The 26,048-nt window shown below is 44.4% G+C and overlaps 1 long non-coding RNA gene across 1 annotated transcript; it reads right to left on the reverse strand.

Moving 5' to 3' along the window:
- Positions 1-346: 346 nt before the first annotated feature.
- Positions 347-25,135, reverse strand: LOC107402158 (uncharacterized). Its single transcript, XR_006071530.2, has 4 exons — positions 25,067-25,135; positions 12,988-13,674; positions 10,593-10,780; positions 347-1,476 (listed from the first exon to the last, which is right to left on the reverse strand). It is a non-coding gene; the product is annotated as an uncharacterized LOC107402158 (long non-coding RNA).
- Between the last annotated feature and the right edge of the window lie 913 nt (positions 25,136-26,048).

Consider the following 26,048-nt stretch of genomic DNA (forward strand, 5'->3'; position numbering starts at 1 on the left):
AGGGTAATGAATGATGTAGCAGAAAGAGTGCTCGGTCATATGTAAGTGAATGTTCTAGGCAAAGGGGACAACTCCAAACTTATACCAGGTTTGTTATTTCGACCATAAAACAGAATTCTTTTCTGTTATGGTTTAAGTGTTTCGTCTGCTTTATGAATCCCCTCAAATTGGCACCAAAGTTTCTCCTCAAGTAACTGGATGGCCACTACGGCTGCCTGCTCTGGTTTTCTCTTCTATCTTTGGGAGCCTCGGGTATCTACTTACAATTCTACTGCTCAGACCTGTATGCACACAGACTGCAAGCACAGTAATGTAGTGAAACAATCAGAAAGTAACAAAAAAGACCCTCGCTTTCAAAGTCATTTATTAAATACAGCTTTGTGCCTAGAAACAGTGTATCTAGGTACATATTACTCTCAATGGTCCTGTGAGTTGAGTGTGGCTGCCCTCACTTTTCAGCTGAGGAAATGTCTTCACACGTCTAATAGAGGTTTTCCAATGTACTCAATATCACACAGCTAGAGACAGAGCAATTTAAACCTGGGTGTGACCCTTGCTAGACCCCATTCCATTCTACCTCCTTAGAGCAGAGACTCCTCTACAAACTTCCAAGAACCCCAAACAGCACATTTTCTGCACACCAGCTATGAGTGCACAAAATGGTGCTGGCTGTGCTGATGAGTCTTTGACTCAGCTGATATCCTTAGCCAGGGGATTAGCTGAAGCAATGCCTCTTTGGTTGATACAGTAAATTTTCAATATAAAATGATTGTTCAAGCCATTTACTTAGGAAGTAGGGTGGAATTAGCAGGAAGATCATGGTCAAGGAACTACATAAATATTCCCAATCCTAGTCAGTAGGATCAACTGAGGAGGTCTTGTCAGTCTTTGGTACTTTTGGTCATCCCAGTGGACTGCAGATCTTCCTTTGGTGATTGTACCAAAAAGAGGAGGAGGAGGGAAGGAAGGAAGGAAGGGAGAGAGAGAGAAAGGAAGGAAGGAAGGAAGGAAGGAAGGAAGGAAGGAAGGAAGGAAGGAAGGAAGGAAGGAAAGAAGGAAGAGTGTGTGAAAGAAAGAGGTGGGAGAGAAACCCTGCATACACCCTAGGGACATGATGTCCCATTTTCCCACAGACTTACTCTATCTTTGGAAACCTCATGATTAAGAGTTGAATCACAGCACAGGAGACTAGAGTCCAGAGACTTAAGGGATATCCATCAACTGACTGCCAAGCCACACAAAGTCTTCATTTGTTCTGAAATCTTCCCTAAGTTCTTATGTCTGTGTTTCTCTGCTTCCCATGGGCTTAGGTGCTACTTTCTACTGCCCAGGATAATAAATAATTTGGTATGTCTGCTGACCAGACTGAAATGAAGGGAGATGAGTCGTCCATGGGAATACCTCATTCTCAGTTCTCCATTCCTCAGCAGCAGCAACCTGTGATCTTCCAGAACATTGATTTGGCTCTATTTTCTTCTGGAAGAGAAAGAGAAACATTGTTCTCATCAGTTAATTAACACTAAGACACAGATATTTAAAGTTATACCCTCCCTGACCCATTTTTTTTTTTTTTCCGGAGACAGGATTTCTCTGTGTAGCTTTGGAGCCTGTCCTGAAACTCACTCTGTAGACCAGGCTGGCCTTGAACTCACAGAGATCTGTTTGCCTCTGTCTCCCAAGTGCTGAGATTAAAGGCATGTGACACCACTGTCAGGCACCCTGACCCAGTTTTCTCTCCAACAGTTATTTAAATATTTTAAAAGGCTAATGCTTGAGCAGGAGATAGAACATTATGGTGGGGCTGCTAGTATCTGGGAAGAAGTTTGGGCCTTCCAGGTGATCTGTTCTGTTCACAAGCATTTCTGCATGTAGATTTCTGTGTGTCATCCAGGTCTCATTTATGCCAGGAGGATTTTTAAAAATACCTAATTTTAGAATGTAGTTGAATACTCTAGAATAAGATACTAGAAATGAGTTTTACTGCTCTAGATGTTAATACACTCTCTCTGCCTGGCTCTCACGTTGTGTCCTTTGTATGTGTACAAATATTCACGAAGAATCCACCATGTGATTCTAACTGTTCAAAGTGTCCTTGGAACACTAACCTCCATTTTCTATCCTAGAAGATCAACTTACTTGTCACAACAAGTAAGTTGTGACAAAGAATTTCACAAGACAATAAATAATTAAGGAAGACTCAATAAGTACAGCTGATAAATACCCTTAACAGTTTGGGTGAAAACATGGGCTAGAAGACCTTCGTGGACTAGCATAATGGGAATGTCTTCCTTTATGATGCAGGATAGAAATGTGTCTTAGGGATTGGGATAAGTGGAAAGAGGGGTGCATGGGCAAGGTGGACAGTACCCAAATTCCTCCCATCTCATGAAATTCCTCTCATCAGGGAGTGGAGCCAATTGCTCTTTAATCTAGACCAACTTTTTGACTGTTTTGACCTAAAGAATGAGACCAGAGTAACATTTTCTGGACCTTGGACTGTCTGGGCCTTTAAAAGACCTTCATTTCCCACTGCCTTTCTCTTACAGTCTAGTTGCTGTGCAGGTGAGATGTCTCTGTTAGGCCATAGGATGATTAGAAGCCATATGAATATAGGCTCTGGGGAATGAGAGGTCATCTTGGAATTTCTACACAAACACCGACCCTCCTTGAAGAAATGCCCAGCAGGTTCTGCCTAGATTTCTGACCCACAGAAAGTATTACTTTAATCCATGAATTCACAGTGGTTGGTTAGAAAGCAATAGGCAAGTGATTCAGCATTAATAAAGGCAATTCAAGAGTAAGTAACTGATTTCCCATGAAAAAACAGAAGAAAAATAAGAACAAACTCATATGAGAAACTCTTAAGTTTGCAAACCAGTCCATCTGCAGGAGGCATTTCAGATTGGCAGCTAGAAGAATACATATTAATGTTGAACCCAAATAACTTTAATACAGGAAGTAGATCTTAAGAACATCTATCCAAAGTCCTCTGTGGTAGGTGCTATTCAGTGTCCTGTCTGTAGTCCTTCACTTTTCTACATTAGTGTGTAGCAGTTCAGTGGCCAACCACCAGCACCTTGGTTTCCCCTTCTGCTGCTAACCTTGTTGAGGAAGTCATGCTCACAAAGAATAGCCTTCAGCTAATGACAGAGGGTGACTGGAGCATACACACTCCAACTCATATGGACTCACAGTCTCCCTAGTCTTCCAAAGAATTAAAGTCTAGTTGCCCATAATTTGCTCTATAACACACTTTAATGGAATTCTCTCCTGATACCAGAAAGTTGCCTTTCTTCCCATGCTGTTTCTGGGCTCACCTTCTACAACAGTGCTTGCTTTTGAAGAAATCAGAACCAATATATTCTCATTCCCTGGTTAAGAAAACCAAAGCTAAGCTGGGCAGTGGTGGCACACACCTTTGATCCCAGCACTCGGGAGGCAGAGCCAGGCAGATCTCAGACGCCATGTTGGTGGGTCTGGTAGTATGTGGATCTCTCTCCCCTCATCACAGAGTTAGTAAAGCAGAACACACTCCTGAACTCCCTTTTGGGTCAGGTTTACTGGATCAGACTTTCAGAGCAACTCAAGCAACAAAGGAAACTCAAAGACGCCTATTACCCACGGCTCTTCCTTTTAAGCAGAACCATGTTGGCCTTGGCTCTTGGCATAGATTCTTTCAATGGTACTCCTTTACCAAGGAGCTCTATTGACTTATGCAGAACCTTTGCTAAGAAGTTTACAAAACTACAGTCACAGTGATGTGAAGGGAGCCCCTGAAGAGTAAAGCTGGATCTGCCTAACTACAATCCTGGCCAGGATAGAATGGGAAAGAACCAGGGATCTAACAGACATCCTTGGTGACCAGAAACTTTTTATAATCATCTCTGGAGAACCCAGGCTTGCTTCTGTAGTTTCCAAACATCCAAGGCCCACAAAGATACAACCTTTTGAACCAGTATCACAGGTGGAGAATTTATGTAGCTAACACAGTTCATTTAAGTATGAAAATAGGAGAAAATGAGAACAGACCACTTTAGTTAGGTGATCCTGTTCGTAGCTTTTCTGTATGTCTACATTTTTCAAATTCAAAGTTTTATAAATTTTGAATGTTAAGCTGACCAGATATATAAAAATTATATTTACTCATGTCAACAGAAGTATTTAGAAGAATATGTTTATAAGAAGAATTTCATGATTATACACTATTTGTAGCTTTAAAAAAAAGAAAGAAAGAAAGAAATCCTAGTCGAGTGTATCTTAAAGATCCTAGGTTTGCTTCCCAGGACTGGGGGGCGGGGGACATCTTTTATCTAAATAAAGAGCACACTGAATCTTTAAACCATCATTCGGCCTCCTGGCCATTAAATTTTCCCCAAGACATACTCATGTATTTCCTTTTCCAACTTTGGTAAGAAATTATCAAATTTGTGCTTTTTAAATTTTTTTTAAACTATACTCATTCACTCATTCATTCATTTAGAGAAAGAGACAAGGAGAGCATGTGTGCCATGGCATTTGTGTGGAGGTCAGAGGACAATTTGTGGGAGTCAATTCTCTCTTTCTCTCACCTGTGGTTTGGGGATTGGAACTCAGGTGGTCAGACTTGGTGGCAAGTGCCTTTATCTGCTGAGCTATCTTGTGAACCCCAAGAGTTTTCTCCTTTAAGTCACCAAATATCACTCATTACAATAGCCCCAATATTTTCAAGTACTCATGAACATGAGGAGGAAGAGTTACCTCTGACTGGAACTCTACGGAGGAAATTGGTTACCTGCAAACAGACTGGACCGAGTTCTGGTTCTGCTCAAACCTCCCTCCAAAGATACAGCTAAATCAGCAGACAGTTGGCAACGTGCGTTTCATCACCTAAGAGCCAAGCATTTATGAGGACAAGCCTTCCAAACTCATTAACTTCAGTGGTGTCCAGAAAGCTTTTCTGAACAGGATTTCATTAGTAGGAAAAGAATCCCAACTTTTCATGTTTTATGTCTTTACTTACAGAGTCAAAAATATAATCAGTCATCTGCCTTCTTATTTACTAACCATTTTTCTGCCCACACTGCTTTAAAAAAAATTGTCAAACGCATGTAAGAAAAATAAATATGGAGTTTAAAAGAATCCAAAGTGGGTAGGTTGTGAGCATAAAAATGAGTAGCATCAGAGCTGGAGATTAAGCAGTTGAATATGTTGGTATTTAAAATTAGAATGGCTCCCCAAAGAATTGGTAATGCTCCATTTAAGAAAAGAAATGTTTTCAAATCACTCTGGGTGACTAGAGAAGTCTGAATCAAAGTCAGAAATTAATAAAAAGACATAGGCAGATACCCTCCAATTATAAATAACAGTGATGATTTGTATGTATATAAAAGCCTGCAAGACCCCACTGTGTATCTACAGTTCTGTAGAGAAACCTAATGTAAAAAAAAAAAAAATGTTTAAAATAGAAATAAATGTGCCTAGTAGATATACTATTGTCCTATTTGTGTGACACAATGACTTGTTTTCTGGAAAAGTAATTCTTCAATGGAGCCCAGGCAAGCATTGTATTCATTGTAAAGTTGTATATTTAGACCTATAGCCTGAAGGGTTTGCCTGCCTTTAAAGCTCAATGCTACCAGGGGCTCGTTAGAGCAGAAGGATAAAGTCTATCATATTACTGCCTCAGAACTTCTGGGTAGTTTTCAGTGGCTTCAAGTACTTAGATTGTCAGCAGTGTGGGAAATAGAAAGTGGAATACTGAATGTATGAGGTGTGTACATCAAACATATGGAAATGTATAGACAAAGATAAAGACTCTTGTGGAACACCCTGTTAGATTGAAGTCACTGCAGAACAATTCCAGGGTAAATACAGATTCGCAGTAAACAGCTGCAATGCACAGGTTGCAGGAATTAGAGCAGTCTGAGTCTCATTCAAGATCAAATGGTTCCTTTCTAGACTTTGTATCAGGAAGAGGCTTTGCTAAGGGTGGCAGGAAGATAATAGGACATAATGACAGCCATGACATCTTCAGTGTAACAGTGAGGGGTTAGTGTCTAAATTCAGGCCGGGTTTGACATAGGACAGCATCATCTTATTATGGCTGTTTCTCTAGCTGGGCCAACTCGAAGCTTTGCCGGGGGGCCCTCTCCATCTGTCTTGTACATACCTGGGCTTTATGAGAAGCTGTTTTCATGATACTGGGGAGTGAATCATGGTGGGAAGGAGGGGGTGTGTCCAAAGAGGAGCATAGGGACAAATCCATCAAAGCCTAGAGGAGCCAACATAACTTACTGACTTTCCAGTCCTCAAACTTTGGTATGCATTTTTAAAATAAATAACACTTGTCTGTAGACAGAAAAATAAAAGATACCAGGAGCAACATAGTGGAAAATTAGTCTCCATCTGCTCCTCCCGACACCTTGGTTTTCTAGTCCATCATCCCCCCAAATCCTTGAGTATTTTTTTAATGTACAAGTCCAGTCATTCACTTGTAAAAAGGTTAAACAAAGCATCCTGCACCTCTCTTCCGTCTCCCCAACACACCATCTTTCCTACACACACAGTATGTCTTCACTCTAAACCACCCCCTAGCCTGTTTATTTATCACAGGCAGAGTCTCTAATAGACGACCTGCCCTAACCCTGAACACCCAGGCTGTGTCTTTTTTTTTTTTTTTTTTTTTTTGAGGGTTAGGATTATTACTCAATGATAATGACTTATTTTACACATTGTCTTCTGCTGATGTTTAAAAGATGGGACATTTGTCCTGGCGGGAGCCTGAGCCCCTCCGAGGACTTCAGGAGACCCTGCCAAAACGTTTCCAAACTGAATAGTCATTGGGCAGCCAGATAATTCAGAAACTATTTGTATGAGCTGTTTATCAAATTATTAACCGCACAGATGTTGTTTGGTTGAAGAGCAGCTGAATCCCCTCTCCGGCAGCCGCGGAGACAAAGGTCTTCAGGAATAATTGGAGATGTGCACGGAATATTAAATTAATTTACTGCTCTTAATTCTTATGCAAATTCTGACCTCTGATGGCGCCTATCAATTACCCCGCGCTCAGTGAAAGCGAAGGCGACAGTTTCTTTTCTTTACTTTGCTTTTTTTTTTCTTTTAAGAACTCGAAAAAGGAAATATTTGCAATAAGCAAACCGTAGGAGCTCTGCGTAGCTAGAATTGTTTAATTGAATCTCCAAGTTTTAGGGATGTCTGTGGAGGATAAAAACCCCAGGGCGCAGAGGAGGGGTGCGGGGGGGGGGGCGGAGGAATTTGGAAGTTTGGTTACACCTCTGCCAGAGGTTCAGAAAAATACAGCACCAGTACTGTCAAATAAAATGTGAATTTGCAGACTGACCAGAGCCTTAGCGCTAGCGTCCCGGCGGGCCTTGGTGGTGGATGGCAAGGCAGGGACAGAACAGCGCCGTTCTGCAAATCCACACAGTATCCAGCGCCTAGGCGCCTTTGCGTGGGTGTTTGCCGGACCGCTGCCTGCACCGGCTGTGGTTCCCTTTACTGTTTAATTGTTTTCTCTTACTGCCCTCAATCAAAAACACTTTAAAAAATTGTTTGAGAACCCAGACCTCTACGAGACACTCCCACATTCAACTCCACTGAAATCCCGGGTGGGCCGAAATAAGATGTAATTGTTTCCTGCGTGGACACCCAACTCGTTTCCCTGAATTGAGCAAATGCCAGGGCTTTGTCTGCTCCCGTGGCTTAAACGCTGTGTGGTTTCTGCGCCCCGGTGGTGGGCTGTAAAGACTGGGATCTCCAAGTCTTTCATCATCGTTCTAATAAGGAAAACCAAATCGGGCGCATAATGTCATCAGCCCTGGCCCGACCTTGCGGGGACCTCCGCAGCCCGAAGATGTCGCCAGCGGCCCCCCGGCGCAGCCACGACGCGTCGCCTTTCAGCTCCTAGCGGTCCCCACAAAAGCCAGACAACAATATCAATTAATCATGCAGCGGGCAAACAAGGAGATTTATCCCGCGACAAACAGCCCCACGGAGAGCCGTTGAATGGGCGTGATTAGCATGTGAAAAGACGAGCAAAACTCCGTGGTTCAACAGCTAAAGAGCAATTTGATGGGACTGGGATGGGGAAATTACTTGATTAGCGTCCGTCGGAGGAGAGCACGGTTACAGCCCCTCGGCCTGGAATCCAACTGCGGGACAAAACGCGCTGGTAAATGCTGCGACTTGGAGGGACAACGCGCGAGTGAGGGTGGCACGGGGACCGGCCCTGACACGCGAACGACCGCGCCGGCCGGGGGGGGGGGGCGGCGGTAATAGTGGGCAAAGGGGCTGACCTACTTAGCCACTCCCCAAAGCAACTGGAGCCGCGACAGCTGTCCCACTGCCCTCACCTAGGCTCGCAGGCCTGGACGGGGCGGACGCGACTTCCCCAGCTGGTGTCGCAGGTCGACCCTAATTCACATTCTCTGGACTCCGGCGTGGGAGGAGAGTGTCAAAGGCATGTGTGGAGAGAAAGGTCCTTCCACATCCTCCTGGGAGTCTCCTCCGGGTGCCCCGGGGAGCAGTCCGATGCCCAGCAGCCTGTGCCAGCACGCAGCTGTTCCAACACAAGCTCTGAGGTTCGGTTTGCACAGGCAGTGAACTTTGGATCGCCTTAAGACCGCTTTTCCTGAACCTCGGAATTTAATCGCTGTGTTTCAGCCTCTCTTAGGAAAACTGTCCTTGTGGCCTTAGCACTTGGGGGAAAAAAATGTTCTTAGGTTGTGTAGTCCACCCGGAAGAGATGGGGAGTTGAAAGGGGTTACTCCAATTGATGATGGCCGGCCAGGAGGCTATTGGGGTGGCCGAAGTGAGGCGCCAGGGGCCTGCACGACCGTCTTAGTGTTAACGATGGTATAGAGCAGGTGCCAGAACTCTCCCTGGGATCGATTGGTCAGTCCCAGGCCTGCCTTGGATCCGGATACCGCAAGGCCAGATCTGGTGGCGTGGGAAACTGAGCCCCACGGTTTTCTTCCCAGTTCCAGAAGGCAGCATCCAAGGCTAATTGCCCAGATTTTTATTTGGGTACCTTGGGCCTCCTGGGTAGACTTTTATTGATGAGCAAGAAAAGTGACCTGACAGAATGCTATGGAGAAGGGTTCTCAGGACATGGCCAAGTGCAGAATGAGAGCACAGTGAAATCCTCTGCTCTCCCAACAACCCAGCTTATGAATCTTAGGTAGACAGCCCACGTTTTCCCAGTTACCACCAACCCTGCCCCAAGCGCCTGCCCAACAGGGAGGAACTAAATACTCCTGAACAGTCCCTAAGGGCCCACAACTCCCTTCTCCCTGGCTCCTCCCATTTCCACCAAAAAGGCTCTCCAGCAGGTCACTAAGGGCCTTTTCTAACTGGCCTGCAAAAGGCTCCTTCTTGCTCCTGCGGGTAATGGGGGTGCATCAGGGAGAGCTCCGGGATCCTGCCTTCAGTTTATCTAGGAGAGAGAAAAAAAAAAAATCGAATCCACCTTCCTGAGGTATATAAACACAAAACTAACAAAGAAAGACTCCAAAGGACAGATTTGCCAAAACTGTGTGTGTCTTAAACACACTCTGTCCCCTGGCATGAAGGAGCCAAGAACCAAGGACCCAATTTTTATAAGCGCATGGGGTGGGGATGGATCACCCCCACCAGCAGAACAATTGCCACTCAGTTGAACAGTGTCCATTAAACCATAGCAAAATGGTCAACTTCAGAGGACTTAATATTTCCTGAAATGTCTGGGGTGGTGCGTGCGCAGCGAACTGACGTTCTCTGCGGGCTTCTGGTCTTCTCGGCTCTCCCACTCCTCCGCTAGGCGCTGATGCCCCAATGCAGCTTCCCCCTCTGCCATCTAGGCGGACTCTTGGGGCCGTGGATGCCCAACTGGCTCTAACTGCGAGGGAAGGAGGGGCAGTGCTAGAGGACGTGCGGTTGTACCCGCGGTACCCTCAGTGGTGGCCCTTGGCTCTGGGAATGAGAGACCCGGGGAACCGGAAAGGCGCAAGCGGGGTAGTTAAAGCCCAGACCTGCAACAGTTCTCAAGCACGCTAACCATGCAAGGCAACCTAGCAGGATGTACAGAACTCGTTGTCGTCTGCACCACATCATCTTCCTCTGATGAACACTAATGCACTTTGTGGTTCGAAGCGCTTCCTGGGTGACTGAAACTGTGCATTTTAATTCCAAAGTCAAGTGGAGGAGCCATCTCAAATTTGGGCGTGGGGGGTGGGGCGGGGGAGCACGGTGTCGACTGTTCAGGGTTGGCTTTATAGTTATTTTTGTAACTTCTGCCCGGCACCCACAGTATTGGCCTGAAAAGCAAAAGAGGCCATTGCAATTTATTCCAATGGGCGGTTTTTAAGAAGCTGGCAATTTGAACCGGCTGGGTGTTATTTAGTGCAATATGAAATCAAATGATCCTATTTCTCAAATAACAGTGTCTGCGAGGAGAAGTGAATCCTCTGAAAGGGTAATTGTCTGCTGATGGTGTTTTCCATTATACCCGATCTTGGCCTAAATGATGTTGGGCAGCAGGGCGGAGAGTGCGGGGTGAAATCAATGCACACCGACTCGCGCTCCGGTGGAAGAAAAGGTCCCTCTAGATCGCTTACCTGCCAGTCCTGCGGAACAATGCCGCGGAATGCACCACCGATTTGGACGGCTGTTCTGCAGATCTCAAACTGTAGATCTCAAACATCATCAAACTGAAGTGATCTTGGGGATAAGAGAATAAAACTAACTCTCCTTTCGAAACTTTAGGAATCCTTAGTATCTCGGCATCATTGAGTCAGCAGATAACCTGGGAAATAAAACCCAGTTTGGCCATGTTTCCACCGCCCTGCCCCAAGTTAATATTGAAAACATTGAGTAGTTCTTTCCAAGGCAGGTTCTGTCTAGGGCTCTAGGCCTCTCCCTGCTGAGTCTCCCCCAGCCCACATTAGTTTCTGGGAAAGGCCTGGCTTCCACCAGGCACTGGCTTAGTTACTCAGTAGCGGGCAATAGTCTTGTAGGTAGAGAAAGGCGGGCACCGGACTTTAGAAATTATTCTCTGTAGGTCCCAGCCATTGTTTCCCATAAAACCTGGTATAGGATTAACTGAAAAAACAAACAAACAAAAACAAAAACAAAAACAAAAACAAACACCAACACGAAACAAATGGAAGGAAGGGGTTCAGGAACTGGAACAAAATTGACAGGCTGGAAACTACTTGTTGGCCTTAGGGTGTGTCAGTACCCCAGAGTCAAACAAAGGCAACATTCTGGCCCTGCCTGTCTTATCTACTGAGGCAACAGCATTGACCGTAAACCCTCCTTAATTATTGTGAATACACCTTGAGGGGAGTGGCCTCTTTAGAGCCTGAGCCAGGGCAGAAGAAGGAGCGGCCTTGGAAGGAAGATGAATCTAGGTTTTAAGCTACTTAAGCCCAAGGACCAAAGCAGCTTCCTGGCTTCCCCTTCCACCCCTCCCCCCTTCGGAATTTTTCTTCCCTAAGGAAGAATATCCTGAAATTGTGTCAAAGTCTGCATCTGTTAACTTGGAGGCATTTCAGACCAACTCTCTTAACACCAGTGCAGAGGGCTTGCCTCTGCTCCAGATGAGTAGGTTTCTTTTCATTTTCTTTAAGTATATATAATGTGTTGTATAAACATGTGCACGCACAATAAGAGAGACGTACATGTACATACATGCATATGCACACTTTTCTATATTGTGACTTCTATTTACAGGCGCGTTTAGTTATTAGTGATTTTCTCCCCTCCTTGGTGCTATTTTCAAATGCTCAAAGAAATTAGGTGTGGGGGTGGTGGTGTAATTTTTCTATATCCAAGGAGCTGCCCTAGAAAGCTTCCGATTTTTTTTCCCTGAAAAGGAGAAAGGAGAAAGATGCAGCCACCGCATCTGAGGCCCAAAGCACCGGGACAGCAACGTGCTATTCCAGTATCTCGCCCTTCTCCAGGCTTGAATGAAAGGAGCTATCTTGGTTTCCACCTGCGGTTCCCCCCACCCCACCCCCGATACCATTTCTGGGCTGAAAATTCGGCATAGTTAGAGGCCCTCGGCCGCTCTGGACACAGTGCTTTAATTTTTACCTTTCTACTTTGGAGCTTAACAAATCTCTGGGGTGCAGTTTCTTAGGGTCTGCTCCAGGGCAGCCTGCCCACCGCTGGCTGAATAGTAAAGCCTAAAATATGATGATAAAATGTCCCACCGGCTGCCTCTCAGGACCCCTCTGAGGCTGCTGTCCCCAGCGCGGACACACAGCTGGGCTGCCTTGCAAAGGCCACTAGCTACCTGCCTTCCCAGGCGGAACTGTGTAGCTGCAAGCTGGGCCGAGGGACAGCCCCCGCTCGCCCTTTTACTTAGCGCCGCGGCTCTGCGCTCGCTCTTCTCCGGAGGTAAGTGGTAGCCACACCCGAATCTCAGCTGAACCTCTTTAAAAAAAAAAAAAAACCGAAGGAGCTCATTTCCCCCACGATTTCGGCTCCGTTTCCCCAAACAATTAGAAACCCCCAGTCATAGTTTTGCTGGAGTCTCTGCCCGTCCCTACACCTCGGTACGTTGGAGCGGTTGCGCACACCTTCCGGATTGAACACCGGGCTGATGATAACCCCACTCGGCACTGGACTGGGCCAGGGTCTATGGGCTCAGGAAGAGTGGCTTTGGGTGCTCCCACCCGATGGTCACCTGGCCTGTGTACAGGAAAAGCAAAAGTCCAAGTGCGTGGGGGCCGGGGCAGGTGGAGACCCAGAGCTCCAGGCCCCGCGTCCCTTCTTTCCAGGGACGTTGTAGCCCCAGAAATACCCTAGACTGCTGCAAAGGGAAGGAGATTTAAGATCTGACAGTCCTCTGCCTAAGGCTGCTTTCCTGCAACCAGCTGCTTTGCCGTGGGAAGAGTGGGCGGCTTTGACCTACGCTGTAGAGTGTCCACAACTCCCCTCCCCATGGCAAGCGACCCCTTCCCCCACCTGAGTTCCTCCTCCCTCCCCTCCCTAAACCCCACTGACCTTGAGAAGGCGCCGACCCACGGTGGCGGAGCCACACCAGGCGATGTTCGAAGCAGGAGTGGACGGCTCGAGCGCTGCCAGTACTCCGCTGGCTGATCCGTGTCCCCCACCGCGGTCGGGAGTGTGCGGAGCTCCCCTCCCCCACGCCTTATAATTTAATCACATGAGATATTAAATGATCAAGCCGCTCATTAATCATCACTCGAGTTATTGGGATTGAGCACGGCGCCTTGTGTTTTGACAGCCCAGAATGGTTCACCCGGCTCCTGGTGCGTCTGGGCTTGGGGGATGGGGACTCTCTAGCCACTCTTAAGAAACACACGAGCCCCACGCGGGCTGTTGGGACCTCTTGCCTAGGAAAAGATTTGGGAAGGCGCAGTCCCAGCTTTATAGTTCAGCTGAGAGTTTGTCGGACGCCCAACCGCATCCTTCGCAGCCCCTTTTCTTGAAATTTAGATTTTAATCTGGGTGATTCATGTAGACGACAGTCGACTTTAATCAACAGTATCCTCATTTGCAGTTTTTCAGAAGGATGAATTTGACTGAATTCCAGCGTCTTCTTCACTCATTGTGGGATGGTGTGAAGTTGAGGTATTTGAAATACATATGGAGCCATATCAGTGAAGACATTTCCAAGGTTGGCTTCCGTAACTCCAGTGCTATGACGCTGTCTTGTTTTTCTGCACACTACAAATGCAAATAAAGGGGAAAATATTAAATATTTTCCGTTAAATACCTATTTGGAGGTTTCATCTTAAAAACATAAAGTCATCTTATTTTCATGCCCCCCCCTTTCCTATTTTTACTAACTGGATCTTTTTTAAAAAAATGAATAAGCCAATCATCGTTACATTATGATTTAATTATACACACAAGAAACAAGTGCCTATTAAAAGTTGTTTTGGTGCAAAGCAATGTGGCCAGCCCTCAGCATCTAGGCTTATACACCCACAGAAAGAACAATATACTGTACAGAAAGAAAGTCATCCCCACCTTGGGAAAGGATGACTGGGATACCAAACTGTCAGCCAAAATATATATTTTAAATTATCTGTTCTGAAACCCACATTTAGAAGAAATCTAACCCTCATATCCAGCTTCTCTGGCTCAGCCTAAGCTAAGGCCAGAGTGCCAGGAGGGGCCAGTTTCTCTAGGAGGAGGCTACGGCGAAGCTCAGTTATCAGTTAAAGTTTTCTGAGCAAATCTCAGATCCAGCCAATTTATTTTCTCTTCAAAAATATAAAATAGGCCAGATGTTGTGGTGCTTGCCAGTAATCCATACCTGGGAGGTAGAGACAAAAGAATCAGGAGGTCAAGGTCATTCTTAGCTGAAAAGCTAGTTTGAGGTCAACATGACTTTCAGAAGACCTTCTCTCAAACAAATAAAAAATACCTAAAATACATCAATAAATAGAAATATAAAATAAAACAAACACCAAACAAGAATATGCTCAAAATCCTTAGAAGCTAAATTACATTTAATTTGCCTACCAGAACATGAAGCCAATTTAGTAAGCAAATAAATATATAAATCCTGATCCTATGGTTCCATTTTATCACAGAATATCATCAACAATATTAAATGTGTCTAAGACTATTCATGAGCTATTTTCTCTTCTGTTAGTCCGTTGTTTGCATTTTTCTACCCTGCTCACTAGCACACAAAGAGATAGGTATCAAAACTCAACACACACACACACACACACACACACACACACACACGCACTGCTAGGTGAAATTCATAAATCCTACAGAAGCTAGTGCAAGGGAGAAAAAAAAACATAATATGGTATGAGTTTTTTTTCATAAGCCAGTGGAGAAAAAAATATCTTGACTATCTTTATCCAGGCAGTGATGCCTGCGGGTTCTGCAATGACAGGGACATGTGTTGTCAGGGACTAAGAGATCACTTTGTATCCCGGGAGTTAAAGTGGACAAATGCCCATATCAGAAGACTTTGTTCTAAACCCGGAGACTTTGAACATAACCTGAATTAGCGAACTTGATATTATCCTCTTCTGAAATGTGGATTGAAGAATTATACTACATAAAAAGCTTTCAAAACAACGAAAACGCAAAGTTTAGTTGACTAGAAGCCTAAACATGGGGGAAAATAATTCTATTTATTTGTTTGTATTGTCATTTGGTGTGTGGGGGGATTTTTGTTGGTGGAGCTGTTTGTCACGTTTTTTACTTATGCGAGACAAAGCTGGCTTAGAATTAATGATTCTTCTGCCTCTCTAGTCCTGGAATTAAAAGCCAGTGCCACCATGCCAGCTTATATTGCTGTTTTTGTACACATTACCAACTGTTCCTGGAATGCGGGAGGTGTGTATGGGGAATACAGGCTTAACACAGGGACTTGGTGCTTGTTCCTAGCTCACAGCCAAAGCAGAAATCACTCCTATTTCTCACTTCCTAGCCCAGTGCTCTTGTTTAAGAAAGCGAGTTGTTGTACATTTCAAATCAGTTCTGTTTTGTAAAGCTCTCCATCCCCTACTTCTGTTTTCTGAACCTTTTTCAGAATGTTCAGAAGTCAGTTATGGAAAAGCACACAGAACATGCTCAGTCTCTAGGAAATGCTAGAGCAGTACGTCAACGTTCTCTATAATCCAGTTCCTTCTCCAGGATCACCATGCTAAGCTTCTCTCTGCTTCTTATTCTAAGTTCATCCCATATACATAAGTCTGAGGAAGAGAACTGCAAAGAGTGTCACAGGAGTGCAAACATCCTAAGGCTGGACCAAGACTTAGGCTCAGGTTAGTACTTCCGGCATGTGTCCAAAGTCCTCCACTATCTAGCTTTTAAGTGTGTCCACTAAGTTCCTCAACCAAAATCTTGGGTGTAGAGGACACCTGGGTGGTTTTTTTCTGGTTAAAGCAATAGATTACAGAAACCTCATAATAAGTCTTCCTAAAAATATTTATTTTTATCTTCTGTGTCTGTGTGTTTTGCCTGCATGAATGTATGGACATCATGTGCCTAGTGAGGCCAGAAGAGGGTCGTGGATCCCTTAGAACTGGAGTTACAAATGATTGTCAGCTTCTATATGGGTGTCAGGGACAGAACCCTGGTCTTCCACAAGCACAGAAAGTGCTTTTAACTGCTGAGCTGTCTTTCTAGTTCCCGTAAGTTTTGAAAAAAATCTTAGTCCTTTGGATTTCTTCTTTTTTAAAGTTTGTTTTGTGAGTTCTTGTTTGTTTGTTTCTTTTCTAGGGCTCTGCATTTCTATATGAATGTTATAATCATTTTGTCAATATCTCAAAAAACAAACCCTGCTGGGAATTTTATTAGGATTTCATTGAGTATATAGTTTAATCTGAGAACTGCTCCCTCAGCCATGTTACATGTCCTGATCAGCATTTTCCTCAGTTTACTTACAAATTCTTTAACTTCTCTCTGCAATACTCACAGTTTTCACATTTTTACATTTTACACCAGGTTTATCCTGAGATAGCTCACATTTTTAAATGCTATCGTATCCACCCCATCTAGTGTTGCTGTAACAGACTATTAGAGGCCGAGTAGTTTATAAACAAAAGAATTTTATTGGACTCATGGATTCTAGAGGCTGGAAAACCAAGAGTAAATGGCTGTGTCTGATGAGGGCCTCGTGTTCGTGGTGACAGAGCAGAGGACAAGCAGGTGTGCTAAGGGGACAGCGCAGAGTGGTGTGACAACCCACTGTCAAGGTCATCTTCTAATGCCAATCATTTCCTGAAGGTGGTACAGTCTCTCAACACTGGTACACTGGGGAGCGAAACGACAATATGAGTTTGGGAGGTTTTGCAAACCAGCGCATACTGTAAGTGTGGTGACGACCAGTTTTGACTGTCAAGGTCATTGGATTGAGAGGCCTCTGAGAGGTTAGCAAAGCTTGCTACTGGACTTAGCTGCGAGAGCAGTTCCAGAGAAGAACGACTATGGGAGGAAGACCCGATAGGCTAAGCGCCAAGATGGAATAAAAGGTGAAGGAAGAATCCCACTAGCATATCTCCTCTGCTTCCATGAGGCAAGCTGTTCCGAAACTGTGAACCAAAATACATCTATCTGTCTTCCTTTTGAACTGTCTCAGGTATCTGTTAGGGAGATGAAAACTTGACTAACACAGTGGTATTTAAAACATTCAGCCTGCCCCGCCCCCCCTTATTTCTTGCTGTTATATATAAATACAATTGTTTCTGTGTATTGCTCTTTCATCTCTCCATCTTCTCAGCAAGTTAGGAGAAGAAACCAGAATGAGATTGCTTGGTTTTCATTTTCCCCCATACATCTGTAGTTTAATTTTTAAAATTTTATTTACTGTGTGTGTGTGTGTGTGCGTGCGCGCATGCACACCACAGCACTCATGCAGAGGTTAGAGGGCAACTTCTGGAGTTGGTCTCCCCACAGTACGTTCCTGGGATCAAACTCGGGTCACGAGGCTTGCCTGGCCCAGCCCTTTCACTCACTGGCCCTGGAAATGTAATGTAGGTTGCTATGGGTTATCCTTGATTTCTCTCTCTCCAATGAGACTTTAACAAGAGTGTAAGGAAAGAAATACAGACTGTGTGGTGCTTGTAGCTCTAAGTGTGAGGTCCTATATGCTAAGAATGCAGCCAGTGGGCGAACCGTAGAAAGCACCATGTCCATATTAGTGTTCTTTGGCTCCTATTCTAAGCTCTCTATGGAAACTTACTTTGTGCCTAGGGCTAAGCACTCTTTGGGCCAAGTACTAAAAAGTCTTTATTTGTTGATCTATCATGAAGTGCTTCGTTAAGGACATAAAGGCTAACTTGTGAGCTAGTGTGTATGCTGTTCTTAACCAGCAGAGGCTGTCATTGCCCATCTGCTCTTGGTCCACCCTGGAGATTTCATTCCTAGTTTCTGTGTGACCTGGGTCATCCTGCACCTCTGTCCTTGACGGTGTTCCTGGAGAGGGATGGCTTTCAGAATACACAGAAAAATGGAAACACTTGAAAGCTGCCTCAGTCCAGACAGGCTGATACAAGACGGTGCAGTTTGGGTACGTTACCAATACCAGGAACTTGTTTCATAGTTCTGGAGGCTGGGAGGCCTGCAAATTTGGTTCCTTGAGACAGGTCTCTGCTTCATGGATGATGCCTTCTTGGTATTTCTTCACAAGGAGAAAAGGCAAACAGGGCAAATGGCACAAGAGCTCTTTTAGAAGGGCCTTAATCCTGTTCACAAGAGGTCTGCCCCCATAACCTAGTAATTTCCAAAGGCCCCGTCTCTTGACACCAAAGTTTTTGTTGGAGACCATATTCCTTTCTGCTATGTATCCTAGACTGGCCTTGAAGTCATTCTGTAGCCCAGGCTAGCCTCATACTCACAGCAATACATACTCCTGTCTTGGCTTCTTGAGGGCGGGGTTGATAGACATACACTACCTACCCCACATGCAGTGTTGTGCTGAAGACTGTATTTCAACCTGTAAGCTTTGGAGAGACACAAGTGAAAAAGACCATAGCTGGAGAAAATTCCCAGGAGCAAAGGAGTCAGTGAGTAATGAGGGTGGGTAGGTAGACTGAAAAGCTTGCTCAGAGTTGGGTGTGTAGCTCAGTGACAGAGCATATGCTTAACATGCACAGGACCTGGATTCGATCCCCAGCACCAAAAACAGAAACAAAGGAAGCAAGAGCCTACTTCCTCAATCTCCAGTCAAGATGATTCGGTTTGGTTGTACCTAGGCCTTCAGAGGCTGAGCCATAGCTGCCCATGGTGATCATATTCTCAGTAAGGTTCCTAATACCTGCTTCCATCTCTTGTGATTCACATCCTCTCTCCCTCAACCACTTCCTGGAATCTTCACCAAAATAAATGAATTATGCCCCTAAACCTGGTCTTGGGGATATGATTTGGGGAACTGAAATAAAGACAGCTCTTTGCAAAAATGATCTAGCTGATTAGTAGTAAAGCTAGGATATGGACTCACATCTTCAGACTCTACATTTTCTCTTTTAACCTTACCAAATGTGGGATGATGCACTCAAGTCAACGATGACACCATGTCCGGAGGCCTATGGCTGATACTCACGATGCAACACTAACTTTTTTGGGCATTATGGGTGTGGTGGCTTGAAAGAAAATGGCCCACAAAGGGAGGGGCACTATTAGGAGGAGAGGCTTTGTTGGAGTAGGTACGGCCTTATTAGAGGAAGTGTGTCACTGTGGAGGCGGGCTTTGAGGTCTCAAATATGCTCAAGCCATGCCCAGTGTCTCAGACCACTTCCTGTTGCCTGTGAGTCTAGATGTAAGAACTCTCAGCTCCTCTAGCACCATGCTGCCTTGCTTCCCACCATGATGGTAATAGATTAAATCTCTGAACTGTACTTGAGCCACCATAATTAAATGGTTTCCTTTATAAGAGTTACTGTGGTCATGGTGTCTCTTCACAGCAATAGAAACCCTAAATAAGACAATGGGTCTCATTGTAAGTAGCTTCCAGTGGCAAAAAAAATAAAAAAAATAAAAAATAAAAATAAAAAAGTAAAAATTCAAGAGAAGATTTGGGTGTAGGTCTCAAAAGCCATTTAAGGACAATGGCTAAAAGGTAGAGGAATAAAGCCGGGTGGTGGTGGCACACGCCTTTAATCCCAGCACTCGGGAGGCAGAGCCAGGCGGATCTCTGTGAGTTCGAGGCCAGCCTGGGCTACCAAGTGAGTCCCAGGAAAGGCGCAAAGCTACACAGAGAAACCCTGTCTCAAAAAACAAAACAAAAAAGATAGAGGAATAAAAATGGTGTAGGACGTTAGAAACAATCCCATGGTACCAGAGGGAGGAGCTTTCGGCAGTGGGGCACAACTGTAAGCAGGAAGTGATGCTCCAGGTTTCAGAAAGCCCAGAGGTGCTGCTCAGTAGTGTTTACTGGAAAGCACGCTTCTGTTACTGAAGTTGTTAGGGTCAGACCCTGGAACCTGGCAACCCTAACGAACTAGAGTTGTCAACCTGTCCTCAATATGCCAGTGAAGGAGACAAACAATAGTGAAACGTCAATGAAGGGACTTATTTGATGTGGCCACATCAGGAAGTGGGACGGAGCCAGTGCTCTCAAGTCCCAGTTCAGATAGAGGGCAAGAGGTATGTAAAACTAAGTATTTCTGGTAAAAGTGTGATCCTGCCCACCACTGACCCATTGTCTCTATTGAAAGTCTCTGGAAAGGTGGTCTGACATGTCAGAGCTGCCCCTCTGGTTGGCACCAGGCTTCAGGCTTGTCTTTCTCCCAGCATGAGATTTTTGGGGGGGGGATTCCAACTTCTTGGGGACCAACGATTTAATAAAATGATTGCTAAAGGGAAAGACACAAGCATCTCTTTTTAGAATATCTTTGCTCCTGACACAGTGATGCCATTGTCACAAGCACAGCACATGAGCGCAGCTGACAAATGGCCCCTTGAGTAGGCAGTCATGGGTGGGGTTGTGGTATTTTACAAAGATGTCTACCCTGGTGACATTTCAAAGTTGAGTTTGAAAATATAATTTACTGCATTAAATATCACTGTCAATATCACAGTACATGAAGCAAACACACACTTATCAAGGGAGGACTGGTTAGATGAATTGTCTTAGGTAGTACCCATACCAGGAGATGCCTCACTGCTGTTTAAAATGGGCTGGAGCTATGGCTCAGTGGTCATGAACCCTTGCTGCTCTTGTAAAGGACATGGGTTCAGTTCCTACTGCACACATCAGGTGGCTCACAACCATCTATAACTTCAACTCTAGGGTATCCAACGCCTTCTTTTGGCCTCCTCCAGAACCTGCCTGTGGCACACACACATGCAGCTATGTACACAATAGGCACGTAAGAAAAAAATAAATCTTGATGTAGATGTACAGACTGATGTCTATATATCTCTTCAAGATACATTAGCTGAAACACAAGACACAAAACAATGAGTGAAAAAAATAGTGGAGCTGGGCTGTGGTGGCACATGCCTTAATCCCAGCACTCAGGAGGCAGAGGCAGGCGGATCTCTGTGAGTTTGAGGCCAGCCTGGTCTACAGAGCGAGTTCCAGGACAGCCAGGTCTGTTGCACAGAGAAATCTTGTCTCATAGTTAATGGAAGTGGCCAGATGGCTGAGCAGGGAGGGGTGCTTGCCATCAAGACTGATGCCCTGGGTGTGATCCCAGGCCCCCACGTGGTAGAAGGAAAGAACCCATAAGCTGTCATCTGACTTCCACAGGCATACTGGAGTGTGCACTCCCTCTACTCTCAAAACAAAACAAAACACCCTGAATAAAAAGTCTTTAAAGTAGTTTCCTATCTACCTATAGACACAAACAGATACGTGTTTTGAATAACTCAAGAAGGCCACATTAAGAAAGCAGAAGAGAATGGAAGCATTGCTGGCAGGGATGAGAGGATTTTTTTCACAACTGAATTTGCATGATTATTGCTTCCGAAACAATAATGAAGAATGGGAATCCTTGGAAGCCAGCCTCCATAAAAAAGCAAAACCTAAGACACTGTATGATGCAAGACCATGAGGTAAATAAGGCCCACCCCTTTGACCCCACTCTGCCTCCCACAGGATTTTTTTCCTTGCCTTCTAAAGAAACAATGGCAGCTTGTGTTGATTGAACAACTCTACTGGGCATAATTCTGAAAACATCACACAGTTTTTACCGCATTTAATCTTCTCAACAGCCCTGAGAGAGGAGGGCACTGATACTGCCACCGTTTTATAAGTGACAGTTTTGGGACACAGCAAAGATAATCATTCTGCCCAAGGCACACAGTTTGTAAGAGCAGGCAACATTTGATGATGCACCTGAATCAAAATTCTCCACCTCTGTTCAACCACTCCTCAAGGACACAGCGTAAGTACTTGGAGTAGGGAGAATGTCCTCTGTGTTGTCACCACTGAGATGCCCCAGGAATGAATGAAGCCTACGTTTCTACAAAGACTCGTGGATAATTGAACACATGAGAAGTGCAACATTCTCCACCCGTGCCTTCTCACCCCGTAAACATGAACATGTAGCTATGAAATTAAATGGTGTTTATTATGCAAAAACTCTTTAATTTTAACCTGCCTGTGAGTGCACCGTCATAAGAGAAGCCTAGAGTGTCTTTTGTTTCCAACCCTTGTAGTTAGGAGTACTTGTTGAACCCTGATGAGAAGTGCATCCAAGTGGCAAACAATTATGAAATCCACCAAATGGTTTTTGAGGAGAATCTTGGCATTGTAAGATCAATTCACATGCGTTGTCAACACCTACAACCCGTCACTCACACACTCAGGGCTGCAGACCTGTCCCTGACTGGTGCACAAAGCCATGGTCCAGCTCCTCAAGGGGCAAAGTGTACAAGGATTTGATGCTTCAGGTCTTGCTCCTCCGAGGGCTCCTATAGAGGCACAGTCATGGAGAACTCAGGGGAGCTGATTCAAGGACTTTATTGTAGACAAGGGCTATGAGACAAAGTGAGTCTATCATTTTCCTCTTTACTTTAGCATTTCATTTTCCTCTTACTATTCTCACATTCTATATTTTAGCTATTATTTAGCTTTCTGGTAGCTCAGTAATTTACAAGTTGCTGGTTTCTCTGATTCAAAACAAAATGAGGAAATTATTCATTGACATTTTTGTTTACTAACATTGCCAGGATTGAAACCAAGGCCTCATGCATGACTTCTTTGTTCTTTTATTAAACCACCAATAGCTTATCGTCTCAATGTCTCCAAGCAAAATGCTGTTAGCAATCCCACACCTTTCTGTATTAGTCAAGACTCACTGGAGAAACAGAACCAGCAGGAGATACATTGGGAGGTGGGGTGGGAATTGGTTTACAAGACTGTAGGGGTTATCAGTCTTATCTCCTAAACCTTTAGCTGTGTAGATGAGACCCATCCAGGTATGCAGATGCTGTGGTTTAGATATGATTTCAATGTATCCCCCAAGTGTTCATGTGATGGAAGCTAAGTTTTCATCATGGTCTTTGTCTTGAAGTGGTACCACGTTTCTCGGTTCTTGGATGGCACTTAATGCAGAGTAATTACTTAGTCACTGTGGGTGCTCCTTTCAGAAGAAGTTGACAGCTCTTGTGGGACCTCGGGCTGTTCTCCAGAGTGTGCTGATCTCAAAATTGCCTGGACCCTGATGCTGTCTCTGGCTTTCCGTGTCAACATGTGATCTCTGTCATAGCTGCTTCATCATTCTAATGTCATCTGATGATCTAATGTCATCTAGGTCCTCGCCAGAGACCAAACTGAGAGGCCATTTGACCTCGGTCTTACAGCCTTCCAAAATACAAGCTAATAAACCTTTTATTTATAAAGTATCCAGTTTCATCCATTTTCTTATAGCATAGAAAATGAACTAACACAGGCTCATCTGCTTTACTCAACGTCTCCTGATTAAATAATTAAACACATCTAAGAAAACAACTTTCACAGCAACATCTAGACTTGTGATTGATCAAATTAGCACCAAGGCCCAGCTGGCTTCTCACATAAAATTAATTGTCATACCTCCCTTCTGGACCCCATTGCCTTTCACCAAGGATATCTCACCTACAGTTCCTACCTTCCCACTTTCTGGCACCATGTGTCCTCTCTCTCTCTACCATGTTTATTTATCTTTCCACTTTATGTCTAGATCCGTACTGTCCAACGCAACAGCTATGAGGTACATACCAGTTTATATATTAATCATTACAATTTCAATTCCTCAGTTGTACTAACCACCTTGAATTGTGAAGTAGCCATATATGGCTAGTGGCTAGCATATGGGATAGAGTTAAAGAGGATATTTCCATCATTGTGTAAAGTCTCATGGGACAGAGTTGCTTTAGATAGTTCTTCACTATATACAGCCTTGACTTTGACTTTTATTATTATTATTTTATGAGAGAGGGTCTTGCTATGCAGCATAGCCTGGCTTCAAATTTAAAATTATCCTATTCCCACTTTGGAATAGTGGGACTATGGACACATACACATGGCTGACACTAACTGTTAATCTTTCTATTCTAGGTTTGTAGTCTCCTTACCATCTAGATACAGAAATACTCATTGAGTATTTTATGGAAAAATAGTTTAATGCATTTGTGTATGAGTCAGAGTATGTAATCTAGCTGCTGAAACAAACAACCCCAAAATGCCAGAGGGGCACAACACAAGGGTTTGTTTATTGCTTTGTTCACTTTTCCTGTGCTTTGCAGTCATTTGCAACTTCCCTTAAGGTCTGAGGGTACTCTGCATCTGGCCAGCCAACAAATAAAAACTGGGAGGATTGTGCCGCTGCTTTGGAACCAAGCCAGGAAGCTGTATATAGTTGAGGCCATGTTTCATTAACCAAACTTGGTCCTAAAGACCCTAACTTCTAGAAAGGATGTTGTTTTTCTGAGTGCCATGACTAAGGGAAGGGTGAAGAGGCAGGGGTGAATAAAGCAATGATGTGCGTCAAGTGTAACATCATAACATGTAGAAAACACATTCTATGTAAATTCATTTTCTTCACCAACAACAATCATGTCCACATAAGAAAAACTCTGGCTGACATAGTGTATATTTTACACATCTCAAATGCTGTAGCTTGGATATGGTTTGAGTGTGTCATCCAGAGTTTCATTACCAAAATTTAGTGCCCGTTGTGAGGTAGTAACAGAGTAGAAAATTGATCTGCTATGGTGTTTAAAAGTAGGGCCTGGGGGAAATGATTTGTTTTAAAATCATTAAGATGGGGAAAACTGTGTGAATATCAAGACTGGGATACAATGTCTCCCAACCAAAAAATACCAAAGATTGTCTCCAATCCACCAGAATCTAGAATGAGGCATGGGGATTTTTCTTGCCTAAGGAAGGAACCAGCCCTGCAAAGAATTCCATCTTGAACTTCTAGCTTCTAAGATGTGACACAGTGTGTAGCTAGAGTTTTCCTGCCTTGTTCACAGTCAGGACAAATCTTTGTCACCCGCCAGTCCCACAGCCGCTCAGACCCAACCAAGTAAACACAGAGACTTATATTGCTTACAAACTGTATGGCCGTGGCAGGCTTCTTGCTAACTGTTCTTATTGCTTAAATTAGTCCATTTCTATAATCTATACCTTGCCACGTGGCTGGTGGCTTACCGGAGTCTTCACATGCTGCTGGTCATGGCGGCGTCTGCAGTGTCTCTCTGCCTCCGCCTTCTGCTTCCCACAATTCTCCTCTCTCCTTGTCCCACCTACTTCCTGCCTGGCCACTGGCCAATCAGTGTTTTATTTATTGACCAATCAGAGCAATTTGACATACAGACAGTCCCACAGCAACAGTGCATCTTATTGCTTTAGCCTTCTACACTGCCATACTCGGCTGTAGCAGCGCTAGTGAACTTATACAATACTCAGACAGTTACTGAATTAGCTATACAAAGTATGGAAAAAATGGAAGAGAGGCCTGGGGAGATGGTAAGAGAGCTGGTTGCTCTTGCAGAGACCTCAATTCTGTTCCAAGCACCCATAAGCCCACAACTGTCTGTGACTCCAGCTTTAAGGGACTCTCACACCCTCTTCTAGAGTCTGAGGAACCCCTCCCCCAATACACATGTGCGCATATGTGGAAATTTAGTGGTAGAGCATTTATCTAACATGCTCAAGGGCTCAATCAAAGGGTGGGGGGAAGGACATGGTATTTTGTTGCTGGTGAGCTTCTCTCCAGGTTCCATTAAGCCCCGCAGTCCCACAATCCACATATAAAATACTCACTCAGACATTTATATTACTTATAAACTGTATGGCCGTGGCAGGCTTCTTGCTAACTGTTCTTATATCTTAAATTAACCCATTTCTATAAATCTATACCTAGCCATATGGCTGGTGGCTTACCGGCATCTTTACATGTTGTTTCTCCTCGCAGAGGCTGCAGTGTCCCTCTCCCTTTCTTCCTGTTTCCCCAATTCTCCTCTCTCCTTGTCCCGCCTATACTTCCTGTCTGGTCACTGGCCATCAGTGTTTTATTTATATAGAATGATATCCACAGCAGTATTTATCTTTTAAAAGGTACAATTCTAATTTCAACACATTTCTGAAAGACATGTCACCATTTCATTCAATTGCTTTAATTAACATAACA

The sequence above is a fragment of the Peromyscus maniculatus genome, chromosome 4 (genome assembly GCF_049852395.1).
Source record: "Peromyscus maniculatus bairdii isolate BWxNUB_F1_BW_parent chromosome 4, HU_Pman_BW_mat_3.1, whole genome shotgun sequence".
NCBI lineage: Eukaryota > Metazoa > Chordata > Mammalia > Rodentia > Cricetidae > Peromyscus > Peromyscus maniculatus.